The 19449-nt window shown below is 39.3% G+C and overlaps 1 pseudogene; it reads left to right on the forward strand.

Moving 5' to 3' along the window:
- The first annotated feature begins 930 nt into the window (after window positions 1-930).
- LOC118641102 overlaps window positions 931-19449 on the forward strand; it is a 36397-nt pseudogene continuing 17878 nt past the window's right edge.

Here is a 19449-nt window from a genome sequence, read left to right on the forward strand (position 1 = left end):
AAAAATTAGAAAAGTACTAAGAAGTTTATATGAGCCAACACTATTGTCTTTGGGTATATAGCATTTCTAAATGCCTAGAGAATTAATAGCATGTGACAAAATTTTAAATTAAAAAAAAATGATGCCTTTAAATCTGCAGTTTTACTTTTCTTGATACAGTTGTCTTCTCTCTCAATAATTGGGGTTTTCACCATTTAAAAGTAAAGGGAATTGATGAGCTTTTGGAGTGTGAAATATGTCCACTGTACTGTTTTGCATTTCATCACAAAATCTGTTTTCATCTTTGCAATGTTACCATCAAGTAGGTATTGCTATTAATTCTATTCTCAGAGGAACTAGGTGTAGGAAATGTGCATGACATGCTCAAGGTAACACAGCAGGTAAGCTGTGGAGCTGACAATTTCATCCGTGTCTACCTGGAGAGAAAGTCTAGCCTTAGAGTACATTCACTGCCTTCCAGCTATGTTGATCCCCACCCGCACCCCAAACTGCCTCAGAAAAAAACAAAAGATCCTGACATATACTTGGCAAAGGATTCATTCGATAAAACCCACATGCCATTGACTCTGCTCTAACATTTAGCATCGGTGATACTGTTTGCTGAACGAAGAGAAATGCTAAGACTCGTAACCACATATTTACTGAGCAGATTATTCTCTATGGCTTTCTGCTTAGAAGTTTAAAATGAAACCTAGAACGCTATTCACTGTCTGTCTCCTGGCAAACAGCATGGGAGCAGCAACCCAGGTTGCAGGCCAAGGTTTCCAGAGCTTGGGGCTCCACAATACATCTTCCTTGGCCCCCAGTGTTACTATGTTCTCCCCCTTTCTTTCAGAACAGAAATAGTAATCAACAACTGCCATAGCTGCCACTTTCCTCACTTTTACTGCAAATAAACTCAGCTTTTCTTTCATCTTTCAGCACCTACCGATGGCCACCTACCGCTGGATGGAGTCTTGCAACTGTTGCTTTGAAGAAATTACTACAGTGCTTCCCCAAATCGGTCTCACCACAAGAATGATTGATACTGGTAAAGGAGCAAGGATGGGGTCTTAGGAGACTGCAAATATGTCCTTCAGTTCTCAAGATGTTCTCCGGGGGCATCACCTTCGGGAGAGTGCCAGGAGTGAGCTGGCAGAATGGGGGAATTCAGCCTTGGGGGGGCATTTGTTTTCTCCTGATCTCTGGCCAGGGAGGAATGCATGCCCTGGAAAGGCAGCGCTGGGATTCTGCAGCCCAACGTGTGCTGTGCTGCGCAGGACCCAGGGCAAATGGAGGCCTGGCTTTAGGTTCCCATGGTGCCACTTGCTGACTGTGTGATCAAAGACATGGAAGGAATGCTCTGGGGGCCTTCTTTTCCTCCTGTAACACTGGACAGTATTAGCTGATCTTGCAGAGTGGCCATGAGAATAGGGTTACCAGGTTTAGCAAATAAAAATACAAAACACTTTGTTAAATTTGAATTTCAGACAAACAATACCAAAAAAACAAAAAACACCTGTTTTTGGTATAAGTATATCCCAAATATTGCATGGGACATGGTTACACTAAACATTATCTGTTTATCTGAAATTCACATTTATGGGGCATCCTGTGTTTATCTTGCAACCTTACTAGAGAAATGAAGCACCAACCAGCACAATGCATGACACAGATTTGCTGCTCAACGGAATTATGCCCCCTTCACCCCCTGCATCTTAGTTCTAGGCTCCACACAGAAGAACTCAGGCTTTTAATCACCAAAATTGTCAAAATTTAATTTTTTTTTTTTTTTTTTTTTTTAAAGGCACCTATTAGCAAAGCATCCAATGTTCTTGTTGGTGAGGGCTAAGGGATTTCTGCCTCCCACCATTAGAGATTCCAGGACAGTTTGATGTATCAAGGTTGAATCTCTTTCAATAACTGATTGAGGAAGTCAATTCATTTGTCAACTAGGAAATATAAAGCAGTATGACTTGAGTTTAGGTGGCACCATTTCCTGTATTTCACATTTCATTTGGAAGGAACTGCAAAGGCTAACTCTCCATTTCATAGTTGGAGAAAATGAGGCACTGATGGATTTATTGAATGATTTATTCATAAACACCTGTCAATCAGATGGTAGGAAGAAAATAAAATTCAGTTCCTTAGATTCTAACCCAGTTTTATTTTTCTATTTGATTTCACAGGTGGAAGAAAGGACAGAATAGGACAGAATATGTGAAATTATTTGGAAACCTTCAGGGAAAAAAGAAGTAAAACTAAAAATATTGTTATTATGTAGAAGCTAAACAAATTTGTCACAATTAAGTCCATTTCCCATCATTCTAATATTAAACGAAAGAACAAGTAAGCTACACTTAGCATTTAAATTAGGTAAATGTTCAGAAAGGTTGATAATATTTTTATATAGCTCTCATTTTTATTTTACAGTTGAAGTAAGTCCAATTAAAAAACATTCCCTCTGTTACTAAAAAAAAAAAAAAAACAAAAAACACTTGTTCTTATAAAGTATAATTATTAGAAAAGTGTACCTTTATTTTAAATGTTTACCTATTAAAAGTAACAAACATGACAGTATGTGTACACTTGATTTGTTTACTACCTATAGGCAAGTTACTATTGAACTACTTTTTAATGAACTGATGCTATAAAAAAGAATATCTAGAATTCTTAGTGGCCCTTAGACATCAGGAAACATGTGCTCTGTGTTTGATACGGACCTTGATATATGTCCCGGTTTGTATCCCATTTATTTTTATTTTTCCAAGTACACAATCAATGCAAAAATTAAAACTTTTTCATTGGCTTCGAATTAGTCACTACTTACATTCAAAAATTGTTGGCATCAGAAGCCTCGGTATTAAAGTATGGGCCATGTTCTGCCACGTAGCTGCAATTACACTTTGTAGCATATGGGACATTTTCTGTCATCCCAATTTTTTAAGGAAATGGGACAGTCAACAATATTCTATTGATGCCTAATAATTGTTTTCACGTTTCCTTTTTTTTCCCCATCTAAATATTTCCCCTTCTAATCTTTCTAAAGGCAGTGTGAGGTCCACAGGAGGAAGTCTATAGCTTTCATCTTGATCTGTAGATAGGATGATAAAAGTTCAGTCTCGCAGCGTGCTGCCCACTCCTCTGAAAGAATGCGGCCTGGGGTGTATGTTCAAAGACAGATTATCCATAGCTGAATGTAGTTTGATTTTAGTAAACAGCCTATGGCATGAACATATTGAATTTAGGCTCAAGTGGTACAGAATAGAAAAGTAAGAATATTCCAATATGTAATATGCTTTCAAATTAATTCGATGCCTAAAATCTTTGTTTTGTTTTCTGCTCAATCTTTAGGAAGTTTAATTCCCAGTACACAATGGTCAATAGACACTATAAACACTTCGATAGAATATTTAGCCTCAATGCAAATGTTATGACATGAATTCATTCAGAAAATAGTTTTCATAAATGTCCCATACCTGGCAGGCACTGTTGTAGGGGCAAAATCTACAACTGTCTAACCCTTATTAGGTTTATAATCTAGTGTGGAAAACAGACAAATAAACACGCAAATGATAAATCATGATGCATGTTACAATGGGAAAAGCGCAGGGTGTGATGAAATAATGTAATTAGATGTTAGGAAAGGCTTTTCTAAGGAAGTAACACTTAAACTCAGATGCTAAAGAATAAGGAGTCAGCCAAGCAAAGAGCAGAAGGAAGACTGCTCTTGTCAGGGGACTATGAAGACTTCAGAGCTCTTGGGCCGTGGTGCTGATCAAAGATGAGGCAAGATCTTGCTGAATCTTGTAGCCCATTAGCTGAATCTTTGGAAAGTCAATAGCAGGAGAATGACAGATTGAATTATATGTTCCCTCTTGCTGCTGGGGACAGAGAAGGCACTGACATTGGCGAGGATGGGGCCGGAGAACCAATGCAGAGACCTACTGGAACTGAATGCTGGCAGTGGGGATCGAGAGGAATGATGGTTCGCACACATACACATCCGTTTATCTGAAGAGTTCCGTGAAGTCCTGTGAGATAGGAACTCACTCATCTCTGCAATTCCCTTAAAAGATGGTAAATGTATTATTTCACAAAAGGATTGCAAGGATAACTACAAAATAGATAGGGCTGTGGTGACTATGTGGGGACTTTACAAATGACTGAGATGTTGGTCACGCTCAAATGCACCATTGTTAAAAAAATTCAATGTGGTCGTTTAAAATTTTAAGGGTAAAATGAACCAGATGATGAAAAAGTTACACAGTTAAATTTGATATTCTGCGGAAATAAAATATTTTCTTTCTTAACAATTGGAAGAAAGTTCTTTGCCATTTGTTTGGGGTGATGTGACTTAGGATTGCTATGAACTCCCTTAAGTTATAAAAGTGACTCAGAAAATACTCAGAATATAAAGAGATAATAGCAGTGAATTTCAGATGAAAGTTTGTTACTTAAACTTATTTCTAAGGAAGCAACCTATTACAGTCCCTAATTTCACACCAATGCCATCCTACATTCATGGAAAAAACTCTTACATTTTTAAGAGCAATTCAATTCTTAATTCAAATCTCATTTTTTTACAGTCATCTCTAACAATGTGTTTTGAAGCCTATAAAGCTTGCTATTTAATTTTGTCATTTTGGCTTTACAGACTAAGCACAAAGTTGAATGTCTTCATCTGAAGGGGATCTCTGCTTTCAGCACATAAAATAGCTTCCTTCACCATTACAATTTTTTAACAATCCAAATCAAATGTTCACCAATAGGCCAATGGTTGGACAAATGTATTTATTTTTCTTTATTGATTTCAGAGAGAGAGAGGGAGAGAGAGAGAGAGAAACATCTATGAGAGAGAACATCGATTGGCTGCCTCCTGTATGTTTCCCCATCCCCCAGGGATTGGGCCCACAACCTGGGCATGTGTCCTGACTTGGAATCAAACCAGCGACCTCTTGGTGCATGGGTCGATGTTCAACCAGTGAGCCACACCAGCCAGGCTCTATTATAATTTTTTTTATGTGATTTTTTTCCTCCATATTATAAGGTAAAGAAAAGCAAGTCAACATAGATATGAGATGATTTCACAAGCACTTATTTTTAGACAAAAGTGAAACATTAAAGAATTAAAGCTGAATTAGCTGATGTACAAACATCCATTGTCCCCTAAGCAAAGAATGGTTGCCTAGTGGTGTCGTTGGAAAAGAGCAGGTAGTTTGAAATGAACAGTTTAATTAAAAGTTGAAACTGTTTTAGCTTTGCAGGGTCTGAGAGTGGTGTGCTTCCTCTGGCAGCACATGTGGGATGACCTCTTTATCTCTGCTCGAGCCTCCAAGTCTCATCTCACAGAGCAGCATGATCTCCAGTCAAACCCCTGGCTTTACCAGTGGCAGGGGTGATGGAGAATCTCTGGGAAGTTAAGTGATTTGACCTAGTGACACAGGTAAGCTGAGGTTAAAAACAATACATATATGTGCATTAACATATATAGGGGTGTGTGTGTGATAATTTTTTCACATTCTGTATTATATATACCGACTCCAAAACAAATTCCCTTCACACACCACACAGCTGATATTTCTGTCCTGGACAACATATGGATAGAATGGGCAGCCGAGGTCAGCTAGGTCATTTATCATCATTTCTAAAAAATATCAGATACATTTTATGTTGTGTTAAGAACTCATGCTCTTCCTGAGCAATATAAGAATCATATGGCAATGGATATCAGTGAACCTTGCGGAGAAAATGGTCAAATATATACACCTAGATGATATTTTGGAATGTCACTGGCACCAACAGAATGTTGCAGGGACACACTGGCCACCACAACAGGGCTTTCAATTCAAAGAAGCCACGTTGTGGTCATTCCCTACTATCCGTCACATCTGACCACCAGTCTGCAGAGCTCTTATCTGACTTCCTCGCGGCCACTGAAGCAAGTCCTAAAATAAGATAAGAGAGTTTTCCTTCCTGAACTCTTTTTCTCCCTAGCAAGATTTTAAGATAATTGTGATAGAAATAATTCAGGCAATCTAATTTATCTACTTAGGACCATGTAGTTGCAGGAAAACTCTGCCTTTGCCCAAATAAACTTTTCCAAAAGCCTCCCTAAAACGTGGTCAGAGACACTGGATGTAATCCCCAGTAACTGCATGTGGAAATTCATTACAACAAGGCTCACCATCAAAAGCTATTGCCACCATCTGTTCTGCTGAGGTCCTGGCAATCAGAGGTATCACAGCCCTTAAACAAATGGAGATGTGGATCTCTGACAATGCCTCCCGTACTAACAGCTGGGGACAAAGGAAAAGAATTCAAATGTGGTTCCTTCTCCCAGTGTGCTTACAGTCTCTGTCCTTCAGCCACCATGGAAGAAAGGGGGGTTCCTTTACATTTATTCCTGCCATTTATTTGTTGTTTTTCTGTAACAACCATTTCCTTTTTTCTCCCCTTTTTGAAACAAAATTACCATCCATAGACCTTTCTCTGGCTCCTTAATCAACATTACTTCTATAAATTAGGATTTAAATTAAGATTATAAATTAGGATCCAGTCTGAAAAGAAAAGGCCCATATCAGGTAGTCAAAAAGCCGAGCAGCGGGACTCACTTAGAACCAACAGTTTCAGGCTACACAGGCAGGTTTTAAGTAGTGAGTCAGTCTGCAGAGGGAATAAAAGGGAAATAAAAAGTGTGAGGGATCTGTTGAAACACAATTGTAAACAACATGAATTGTGAATGTCTGAGAAATCACAGTAGTTTGATAGACCTGCTGGGTTTATCTAAGGAGGAGAATGACTTTTTTCTCTGAACAAAGTAGTTGCCTATGTCTGAAAGCATCATGGGGCCTGGAGGCTGGGACTGAACACACACACACACACACACACACACACACACACACACACCATTTAAAGCCTATTCGAGATTAGAAAATTATCTTTTATTGCTAAAAGTGATCATGATAATAACAACAGTAAGAAAAAAAAAGTTGCCAGTATTCACTGTTTTCATGAAGGCCATCTCATTATGCATTAAAAATACATTTATCTATGTGCTCTTTTTATATTCGTATACAATAAAACACTTCTAGACAAACTGGCTTGTGCTAAAGGAAGAATGTGTTTCCTTATGTAACTGAAAGGCTTCAGGTATGGCTGATCCCAGGCGCAGAGTCAGTGCCAGCAGAACTTCGAAGGTTTGCTCTCCTGTCTTTCTTGGGTGCTCATTCCATAGATAATTCTATTCCCTCCTACTGGCCAAAACTATAGGCAGCTCCAGAGAGCAAACCAATTTTCTCATTCGCCTCAAAGAAAGCTCCCCAATTCCATTAATCAAAAGTGCTGCAATGACCATGGCCAGTGTGGCTCAGCTGGTTGAGCATCATTCTGTGCATCGTAAAGTTGCTGGTTCGATTCCCAGTCAGGACACATATCTGGGTTTTGGGTTAGATCCCTTTATGAGGTGTGTACCAATTGATGTTTCTCTCTCCCTCTCCCTTTCTCTCCAAAATCAATAAAAACAATTTTTTTTAAGTGCTGCAATTAAATCCCAGTAGCCCTGATTGTCTCTCCTTGGGTCACTTACCTACCTGACAGCCAATGCCTCGGCGGGCCTGGCCTGATGCCAACCCTATTGGACTTGTGCAGAATGAGGAGGAAAGGGTGTTCAACAAGAAATTTAGAATGCTGCTATGGGAATTTTGGTGGATGAATGCTGAGTAGATAGAAATCTTCTTTATACTTTCTATTGAAAAAAAAAAGAAAGAGGAATTTAAAACTTAGATTTGAAGGATGCTAAATTCAGACTAAAAGTCAAAGCTTATGAAATACCTACACGTAAAATTAAGAAATACAAATTGGTTGTTAGACTGATGAACCAAAGGGAAGGGGGGAGGAGGGGAAGAAAGAGATAAACCAAATAACTTCTATACATATATGCATAATCAATGGACACTGACAATAGTGTGAGGAAGGCAGGAAGGGGGTGGGATTGGGGTGGAGGGGGTCAATGAGGGTCAAAAGGGGGAACATTCAACAATAAAGATAAGTTTTTAAAAAAGTAAAAACAACAAAAAAGGAGTTGTATAGCACTCTCTTATATAGTACAGCTAAAACAAGAGTGAGGAGGGCTAAAAGAATTCAACAAAAATCACCTGCCAAGCTCTGTTTGTTTTCATGAGGCTATCAAGGAATGAGCTACACTTAAAAAGGAAAGGTGGATAGAAAAGGAATAAACAGATATTGTATCTCTTTATCCTCATTTTGGAGGTGAGAAAATAGAATATCAGAGAAACAATGTCAGGTCCCTAAATAACCAGCTAGTAAGTGTGCAGCTGGACTGTGAACCTGGATATGGTTGGCTCTAAAGCAATTTCTAAGGGAAAACCCCTCCTTGTATCCATGTCCTACTAAACCAAGTGTAGAAATAATGTTTGGCTCAGAAATTTATATTAATGTGTGTTTCAAATATGAAGTTTTCAAAACCTTGAGAAGGTTTTTGGGTGGAAGTCACCTATAAAAATGCATAATATTCTGATAAATGCATTCTAGCTACAAAGAAATTTATAAGTAAGGTAGAAAAGTTAATGATTTATGTTTTAATAAAAAAAAAGTACTGGTTAGCAGTTAGTGATGTGTTTATGTTTGTGCAAATCAACATATTGGTTTAAAGATATAAAAAAATTTAATTATTTTTCAAACAGAATTATACTTAAGAGGGATGGAGTCACCCTGGGCTCACAGCACAGCACATTGAGAGTGAGGATTTGAATACTGAAAAGCTGAAGTCTCTGGAAAATGCCAGAAATATAATTATCTGGAATTTGACTGTTGATGCCTCACGTGGCACAGTATTCAGCCTGCTCTACCCTCCCCATCTTTTTGTGGCTAATGTGAAGGAATATTTGAAATGTGAAAAATAACCTTTTCTTTTTATCCCTGATGGTGTTACCATATGGCATTAGCATTTGGTTCCATGCTTTTCACCCTCCTACTATTTATTTATTTTAATCACTACTCATGATTAGTAAAAAGAAGGGCTCTTAGCATCTATTCCTGGCTAAATGCCCCCTCACTTTGGCCCTGGATCTTTCCATTCCCCTTACCTGCAGAGCCAGCCATTTCTAATTGAGCATGTCATTCACCTGTTGAATGGAATCCTTAAAAATGACAGTTTTTTATATTTTAAAAGAAAGTCTGTTATCTGTGGATTTTTATCTCCCTAAGTTCTAAAATCATCTGTATCTTCTCATTTACAACCAAGACTATTTTTCAGTTTCAAATTTGCTTAGAGCTGACAAAACACAACATCTGGATTTCAATGGAAGGAGGAAAGCCCCTTTGAAAGCTTTTTAATGCCCCTGGACCACAATGAGATCAAATTGAAGAACATTTTTTTTTTATGAGTTGGTGCAAATGAATTAGAAACAGGTGGATTAAAATTTTCTTAAACCTCCAGGGAATTTAAATATGAAGGAAAAGTGTTTTGCTAACTGCCTCTTGGCTTCTGCCAAAGTCAGAAAGCTTGGAGAAAAAAGAGTTGGTGATGTTGACTGAATCCAAATGTATGCAGCATTTTCTTCTCTGGTGTATGAAGGACACTTTGCTCTCTGAGTAAAAGAGAATAGAACCAAAGATTTGCCAGTTTCACATCCAATAATGCTCAGTCTTCAGTCTAAAATAAGCATATTCCTAGAGTTCATGCAATCTTTCCCTGTTTTGTTTTGTTTTTTACTTCTGCTAGTTTGTTTGTTTAACAATAGCCAAGAAAACACGAACGACAAAACTATACTGATGTGACACAAAATCTCTCAGTCATTTCACGTGCTTTATTTCAAGGACAGAAGAAATTGATTAATAAATATTTGCCTCAGATTTGTGAGTATATCAGTCTGTTTATTTCAAGTCAACTCTATTTTGTTTGGTTTTAATAAGCTTTTCTGATTAATGGAAAATAACCTTGCCCCACTCTTGAACACATAATAGTCACTTAAACACCCATTTCAGGCCAATGTTGTAAAAAAAAACAAACAAACAAAACAAAAACATGCGTGCTTTTGTATATATGTGCATGTAGGGGTGTGTAAAAACTGTGTCTGTAATGCTTTAGTTCACTACATCGGACCTGAGGCCCTGCACACACAGAACACGTCGTAGTTCTCCAATTATTTGCAGGAAAAACTGCGCCGGGACCGAAGTCCCAGCAAACGGCAGCTCTGAAGAGGGCAGATGGGGCGGCACACTCACTGGCGTCGCGGCTGCAATTTTCCCAATTTCCTGGGTGGGAAGCAGCTTAACACGATCCTCTGCCGGGAGCCAGAGTCTGGCAGTGACGAGCCATAATGCTGCCCTCCTGGCCTCTCCCCGGAAAGCCTTGATCTTCTCTCATGGGGGTAACCAGTGTCACCACCTGTCTCTCATCGGGGGTAACCAGTGTCACCACCTGTCTCTCATCAGGGGGTAACCAGTGTCACCACCTGTCTCTCATCGGGGGTAACCAGTGTCACCACCTGTCTCTCATCCGGGGGTAACCAGTGTCACCACCTGTCTCTCATCCGGGGGTAACCAGTGTCACCACCTGTCTCTCATCGGGGGTAACCAGTGTCACCACCTGTCTCTCATCGGGGGTAACCAGTGTCACCACCTGTCTCTCATCGGGGTAACCAGTGTCACCACCTTGTCTCTCATCCGGGGGTAACCAGTGTCACCACCTGTCTCTCATCCGGGGTAACCAGTGTCACCACTGTCCTCTCATCGGGGGTAACCAGTGTCACCACCTGTCTCTCATCGGGGGGAACCAGTGTCACCAACTGTCTCTCATCCGGGGGTAACCAGTGTACACCACCTGTCTCTCATACGGGGTAACCAGTGTCACCACCTGCTCTCATCGGGGGTAACCAGTGTCACCACCTGTCTCTCATCGGGGGTAACCAGTGTCACCACCTGTCTCTCATCCGGGGGTAACCAGTGTCACCACCTGTCTCTCATCCGGGGTAACCAGTGTCACCACCTGTCTCTCATCCTGGGTAACCAGTGTCACCACCTTCTCTCATCGGGGGTAACCAGTGTCACCACCTGTCTCTCTCGGGGGTACTCTCATCGGGGGTAACCAGTGTCACCACCTGTCTCTCATCCGGGGGTAACCAGTGTCACCACCTGTCTCTCATCGGGGGTAACCAGTGTCACCACCTGTCTCTCATCGGGGGTAACCAGTGTCACCACCTGTCTCTCATCGGGGGTAACCAGTGTCACCACCTGTCTCTCATCGGGGGTAACCAGTGTCACCACCTGTCTCTCATCCGGGGGTAACCAGTGTCACCACCTGTCTCTCATCCGGGGGTAACCAGTGTCACCACCTGTCTCTCATCCGGGGTAACCAGTGTCACCACCTGTCTGCCGCCCACCTAATCGCTGCTGCTACTAACAGATTCGCGCCCGGAGGCAGCGTCGTGAGCGCAATTTTCCAGGCTCCTCTGGGACAGAATGATTTTGTAAAGCGGACTCTGCCACTGAGGCAAATATTCACGACTGTGTCAGTGATAACTCCGGAAGTCACGTGAAGACATTAAGATAAAACCTTACCACTGACAACACTTTTCCCCCTCTCCACTGCCTCTTACAATTTAGCACAAGACCTGCAGAGACATCCTTGTCCTACCAGTCTCTCCTCCCTGGGAAATGGCTAAAGGAGGCGACTGTTAATCTGAGTGAGAAAGAGGGCCCAGGGCCATACCAGTTCTCTGAGACAGGAGAGGTGGCCTGTTGAGTGGGCGGGGAGAGAGTCAAAACAAACTCTCCTAAATTAAGAAAGAAATGGGACAATAGTGTGGGGAAGGCAGGAGGGGGGCCGGATTGGCGAGGAAGGGCTCAATGGAGAAAGAAAGTGGGGGGGGGCAATTGTAATACATTCAACAATAAACATGAGTTTAAAAAAAAGAAACAAGGCCGCAGAACATAGACTGTCTTGTGGATAATTAAACTGATATTTAAGGTGCAGCTTGAATAGAAATACAAATAGGCTTGTCCATCCTCTGCCTCACCTGAGGGAAAGCTCCAAGGAAGTAAAAATCTACAGGTTCATAGCCTCCCCTTTCTTATGTTGATACTGCCGTAATAATCTGATTGTTATTTAACAGAAAAGGAGCAAAAGGAGAAACTAAATAATATAGGCATGCCATTTGTCAGAAAGCTGCAGGTAACACACTCCAAGTCTATTCCTCACTAATTAATGGGGAAAGGACTGGACAAAGACAATTTAGATGCATGACCAGTACGGTCTGGGTAATGTGGGAAGGTGCCTACCTGTCTGTCACACCTGGGAATAAGTCAGTGGCCAGAATAGGCGTGGCCACTGCAAACTGTGAAATCTGAGGTACATAATCCCCTAAGCAAAGGAGGTTCCCTCTCTGCTTCTCTTCCCTCTCTCTCGCTGCCCTTGCTGGGCTCCGGTCTTGTGGGGCTCCCATTCTCCCATTCCCTCATCCACCCACATGGCTTACTGTCATGTGGGACCCATACCATGAACTAATGGACTAAATCCTGCCTGATATTCCGAAGGAGACAGTTTCATCATGGAATGGAAACTCTAGACATTGGCCCTTCTTCCAGCTTTGCTGATTCCTCAGCTGCATGTCTTTCAGGACTGTCTTAAGGGAACTAAGACTTTGCAACCCAAAGAATGTAACTCCATACAAATAAATCTTTTTATCACATCTCATTCTCCCCTGGGGACTTCTAAAAATGCTTATTTCAAAGGTGCCCCCAAAACCTCACTCCCATGAGCAACAGGAAAATCTGGCCCAATGATTTCTCCTGCAATGGTGGGAGAAAGCACTGAAAGGCAGGAGAAGAGTTGGAGAAGAGCCCACTCAAATGATCAACATAAGGAGGGGGCCTCTGCTTTACTGAGGATGGATAATCAACATAGACCAACAGGAAGGTAGGGAAAACGCCTCCTAGAGAGCTGAGAAGTGAAAATGCGCCCACCCCCGTGAATTTTAGGAAAACTCACCATTTTCATACATTGGCTGGGGATCTCTAGCAAAAGAGCAGTTCAAGCACTGCGAAACACTCCTGCCCAGTTTCAGTCCTAATTTACTTAACTCTTTCCTTAAAGCCTCTGGAGTAATGCACTTTCTTTTCTTAGGCTGCCCAGAGTAATTCATGAAAGCAAAACTGTGTTTGTTTTTATTTCCGTTTATAAAACCTCTCTGGTGCTCAGATCTTCACAATATGTGCTTAGTTACAGTGAATAGGGAAAGTGTGTTTTCTGCCATGTGAAAGGCAGATCTGAACGGTTTCTGATCCTTAACTGTAGCCTGAGACTACATTGCCCTGCAGGAGAAAGATTCTGTCTGTCCTGTCAGGAAGCTAAAGAGTGCTTCTCAGTGACTGCTCCTGTGAAAAAATGGGTGTCTATAATTTGCTGTGGCTTCCATCTTTTATACTACACCATGGAATCTATAGTTTTTCATATATACATAAAATTTGAAGTTGGCAAACATATTTTTCTGCAAGTGATCACTAACCAGTGACAGAATGAATAAGCAAGCCATGAATAAATATCAATAGGAATATTGATAAAATTCCTAAAAACAATCTATATATCACCCTTCCCCCATACGTAGTAAAGACATTTAGCAATATAATTTTACTATTAAAAGCATCACATATTCAAATTATTAAATAAAATACGTTAACATTGCAATGTTGGAAACAGAGAATAGCAATGTATTAGAATGATTCCACAATCTATATAAATCTAAGGCTTTTATGTATTTATTCTTTAACTGAGAAAACTTTCATTAAAGGCCTCATGACTTGGAAGAAGAGAATATATGAAGAAGAATCAGAATAATAGGAGAGGCAATACCTAATTTTTATTGGCCATTAATAATTTTATTGGCACCTACTGGCTACAAACTTTACATATTCCCTGATTTAATTATTAGAGTAATGCTATAAGAGAGATGCTATTATTAGCCCTAATTTACAGCCGAAAAAAACTGAGGCACATCTAGTTTGAATAGGTTACCTAAGGTCACACAAGCAGGAATAATCAGAGGCAGGAGTTACATTAAAACAATCTCCAGAACTCTCAATCCCCATGTCCTTGTGCCTTGATGGCAGAGATCTGAAACACGCCACTCCTTCTTAATATACTGAGCTAAACCACAGAATATAGAGATGGCCAAATATCTGAGTTCAGCTGCCTCCACTTTGCAGCTAGAGAGCCCTTTCAGGCATCTAATTTAAAATATGTGATTTCTTGTGCAATGGGTCCTGTTGGTGGCCTGAGGTGTGCATCGTCATAGGAGGGGTCTTGGCAGGACCGGGCTGTGTATGTAGACGGTCAGGGACTGATCTATGATTACAGTGATGCTCGTCAGCACATCCCACGCTCTCCTTCAGATGTGCCTGTAATCAACTTACCAGGAGTGGCAATTATTCGACATACTTTTTTAATACCTAAATGAATCATATTTCTTCGTGATACTCCTGTCACCTTTTTTTTTTTTTTTTTTTTTTTAAGCCATGAATATGGCATCTGCTCTAGTTGGTGACCTCAAGCAGAATCACATACACATTTTTGTTGTTTCTTTCTTTCTAGTAAACATTTTACCGCTTTGAAAAGATGTTTATTGTAGAGGAAGCCTGACCTGGATACAAGATCGACTTTTACTTTTCAGATTTTTTTTTAACTGAACGTGCACAGAGCGAGGGAGAGGAGAGAGGGGGAGAGAGAGAGAGAGAGAGAGAGAGAGAGAGAGAGAGAGAGAGAGAGAGAGAAGGGACTACTTTTCCTGATTTATTCGTTAAGTTCCCCATAGAAAAGAATATACTGATCCACAACAGTTCTATTTCTTATGCATCCAGCAAATGCCAACATCTTCTATGAAGACCTTCCTGATCATTCCTATCCATCCAGTAAAAATGATTAGTGCTTCATACTTACTTCTTCTATCATGGGCACACTGCTCTGTAATCTGTTTGCTATCTGTCTTTCATACCAGACTGTGAATTTCTTGGAGGCAGTTGAGGTATCTTAATTATCCTTTATTCCTTATTCTACCTCAAAATCCTGGCAAGTTAGTGCAACTTAAAAAATATTGTTTGAATAAAGGCTAGAAACCAGCGTCCTAGAGACACAATCTTAATAAATGTCTCAAAATGTTTTCTATAAAGTATTCTTATGTTTTACATGTATGATGTGTTAAATGTTTGAAGGAAAAGCAGAAGGAGAAAAACTAAAGGAAATTATGTGATATTTATTAATTGCAATGTTCTACCTGCCAGATACTCTGCAAAGTGTGTTTCAAGAATTATCTCCATTCATCACCCCCAACAACCTGTGATGAGCACTTTTATTAGATACACATTATAGAACAGAAAGCTGAGATGCACAAGGACTTTCCTAAGAAAGGACAGTAAACTCAGAAGATGTAGACTGGATGTCAAGCAAAATAGTCTTACTCTTAAGCCCACTCTCATGACCATTATACAGGGCCAGAGTTGGTTTACAGCTATGAGTATGTGAATCACACAGTTTATTACTGCAATATTATTAATTATTGTATACTTTCCAAAAGAACAACTGTAAACCTACTTTGGCCCCACCCTATATAGACTCTCTCCCTGGGAAATGGAAACACTTTTTGTGTCTAACCCCAGCAAGGGGAGCTTGAAATGGAGCCAAGGCCAGGTTCACCAAGCAAAAACTTAAAAGATAGTACAGGTGTGGATGAAAAGGACAGCTGTGATGGGACATCCACAAGCCAGAAACTTGGCCCCCAGACTGAAGGCCCCATCACTGAATCTCTTCTTCACTGGCTGCGTCACACATTCACTACGCACGCACCCTGTGCTAGCCACTGGCGAAGCCCGTGAGACGCAGAGCAAGCCCTGGGGGTCTCAGTTTAACAGATTTTTACTCTAGAGTCACTGAACCATATGCTAGCCACCAGCTACCTGTGACTACTTGATTCAAATGGTAATTAAAATTAAATGAAACTAACAATTCAGTTCCTCTGTTTCTCTTGCCACCTTTGAAATGCTCAATAGCCACACATGGCTAGTGGTTACCATGCAGGACAAGACCACATATTTCGGTATTGCAGAAAGTTTTACTGGATATGGTTATACTAAAGAAGTACAAATAAGAGCAAGGGCCATTAAATCAGAGAGGCAAATGCTAGCCATGTGTCTTTGGGCAGGATACTTAACCTTTTAATAACCTCAGTTTCTAATTTATCTGTTAAATGAATATAATTATAACACTTGCTTTTGAGAGCCATTGTAGGGATTATTTTAGTTAGTTATTACAAATATTTTTGTGCACCTACTTAATCTATACATATTCAACAATATTGGGTTTTAAAGTTATTGTCATGGATATCACTAATTATAAGTTATTTATATCTCTGAAATCATGTGATTTGGTTATGGTCCTGGTCTGAAAGACCAGGATCCCCTTTTCAATTTACACATGAAAACATGTAATTCTTTGAGAAATTACCCACATAAATCAGATTCACTGAATGAGATATCAAATGCACAATTCATGCCCAACACCCAGGCTCCAGTCACCTGCTTGACCACTCTGACACAGATCTGTTGGCACCTTTATAATAAATATAAAAACATATGTTATATAATTTGTATAATAAAAATTTATTTATTATATAAGTTAAGTGAACCATATGGTAAATAATAATAAGTGAAGAAAAGCAAATTAGAAACAAACACTATTCAAGTTTTTTACAGTAAAGAGAGTTACTTACATTTGGCTCCCCTGTAACAGAGCTAATCAAAAGAAGACTTTACATCCAAGTCTTTTCAACTGTATTTGCCAGTTAATGGGCTGGTTTCATCCAGCACATAAACTTGTGGTTGCATTTAGATGTCTGAGATAGATCTTCCTTAATGGAAAGCACTGAAAGGAGCCCAAAGGATCTTCCATAGAACATTGAAAATATGGACCCCTTTGGTGAATGAGAGACTCCATGGATCCACTTTGCATTGAGTAAGATGTTGGGCATCTTAAACTGTCCCATAGATTGAGCAAGTGAAATTCACTTATAAATATAGATGTGTTAAGTGTTGCTTAGCTTAATGAAAATACTACTGCATTGGAAAGTATTGTCCTGCTAGAACTACCATACGTGCTTTAGTACATGCATTATTCATTCAAGTGACAATTTTGTTTGCTCCTCATAGAAATTTATTTAGCTACTTCTTTAATGCTGATGTTCAACCTTCTCACATGTGTATTAACAAATATAGTGAGGAATTATTGTGTGCCTGTTCTAATCCTGGAACTTTTGACTTATATATGTATACATGTAGAAACAAAATAAAGCAAAGCAAAAAAAAAGCATTGAGTTAATAAATAGATTTGATTCTGCTACTGGTTATCTGTGTTAACATGACCACATTATTCAATGTGCAGAGGCTCAGTATTCCTATTGGAATAATTTCACCTACTCTATTGTATTTTTAGTGAGGATTAAACTAGATAATGGACATGGAGCACTTAATAAACTGCACATCTTATATCACTTAATTAGAAACTAAAATTATAAAGAATTGTATTATAATATGTAACCTTTACAAAAGCATTATAAGGTAGGTATGGTTATCTCTTATTTGCAGATGAGAAACCCAAAGATCACACATCTAAAACAGCATGTCAAAGCTCAAAGTTGTCAAAATGATACCTAGTAAAACTGACCACTTATATCCAGATCTGCTACATACCTTCCTGGCTTTTAAAATAATACTAAATGTTACTACAAGGCAATATTAAATACATTCTAATGTAATACTGAAAAATAATATATACATTTCACATATTTGCAGATAAGGAGTGAAAATATATGAAAAAAACAAAAACAAAAAAACCCTATATGCTGATTGCTCCAAATTTACATGTCTAGCCTGGATTTCTACTCTGAACTCCAAACTTATATCCAAATGTTTCCATGACATCTAGGCTTGAAAGTCTAATTAGCATCTCGAAATTAATATTCCTAAAACTGAACTCTTGCTCTTAGCATCTTCTGACTCCACCATCTGCTCTTGCATTGTCTTTTTCTACTGCACTACATGGAAATTCAATCCCACCAGTTGCTCAAGCCAACACCTTGGAGTTATCCTTGACTTCTCTCTTTCTCTTTTACCCCATATCCAATTACTCTGAACATTTGGTTAAGACTCCCATAAAAATATATCAAGAATGCAATTACTCTACACTTCCTAACTTCTTTGTCTACTTCTTCCCTTTAATCTGTTTTCAGCACAGAAGCCAGAACGACTCTTCCATCTTTTTGAAAGAAAAAGCAAAAGTCCTTAGAATAATCTATCAGGTCTTCCATTATCTGAACACTCCTTCTTAATTAACTCCCTAGACTCAAATTGTAGGGCTGACCTCTTGTTCATGCCACTCTAATTATACTGGTCCCTTCCATGTTCCATCATCTACCGAGGCATGCTCCCACTTCAGGGCTCTGCATTCATCATTTCTTCTGCCTTGAACACCCTCTTCTCAGTTTTCTGGTAAGATCATAATTACAACCTCTTCAAGTTTTTGTTCATGCTTTCTTACTGAGCCTTTCCCTTACCACCTTATTAAAATCGCAACCCCTTCTAACCATACACACACTTCTTATTCCTCCTTTCAGTCTTATTTTTCTCCATAGTATATGTTTGCCTTCTGTGGGGAAAATCAGGATAGGATAGGATAGGAAAACATAGGCTAAGACATGATATTTATTCTCTATCTTTCCTTACTAAAATTTAATCTCCATGAAGGCTGAAGTTTGTGTCTGTTTTGTTAAAGTCTTTCTCCACAATGCCTAGAATATATGTGTTTAATAAGTATTTGTTGAATGAATGAATGAATGAATGAATGAATGAATACATAAGGGAAAAAAGTGTTACAATGGTAGAATGTTATTTTATTCTCCCTGTTTTCCTTCTCTTTTATATGAGCAATAATTGTGTATAGTTTCAATGCTATGTTTCCTCACATGGTAGATTTCCTTTTTTAGTTTCCACCACCAATCCTATAACATTTTATTTCTCTCTGTTTCTGGTTTTGATTTTAGGAGCTCGGCTTTTGGCAAGCATTGAAAGAATCTAAAAATGTCATCGTTTGAAAACAAATATTTAATGATACATGTAGTCATAGTTAATAGTTCACTTAGTGGTGGTACCAGTAGCAGCAGAGAAACCAGTCATGGGGCCTCCTATGAGTTATAGACCATGACTGTTCCTTTGTTTGTGTTGGTTTCTTTAACCCTCAAAAAACCCTATGGAATGTTTGTAGTTAACAGAGATGGAAAGTGACATTCAGAGCTTTAGATAAATGTCTCAAGGTTGCAGAACTGATAACTGAAAAGTTGGAATGTTAATGGGGGTAATTCCTTATCCACATAATTCATAGCATCTTTATTTCCAAACATTAAAGTA

Source organism: Molossus molossus, unplaced genomic scaffold (genome assembly GCF_014108415.1).
Source record: "Molossus molossus isolate mMolMol1 unplaced genomic scaffold, mMolMol1.p scaffold_m16_p_25, whole genome shotgun sequence".
In the NCBI taxonomy this organism is placed as follows: Eukaryota; Metazoa; Chordata; class Mammalia; order Chiroptera; family Molossidae; genus Molossus; species Molossus molossus.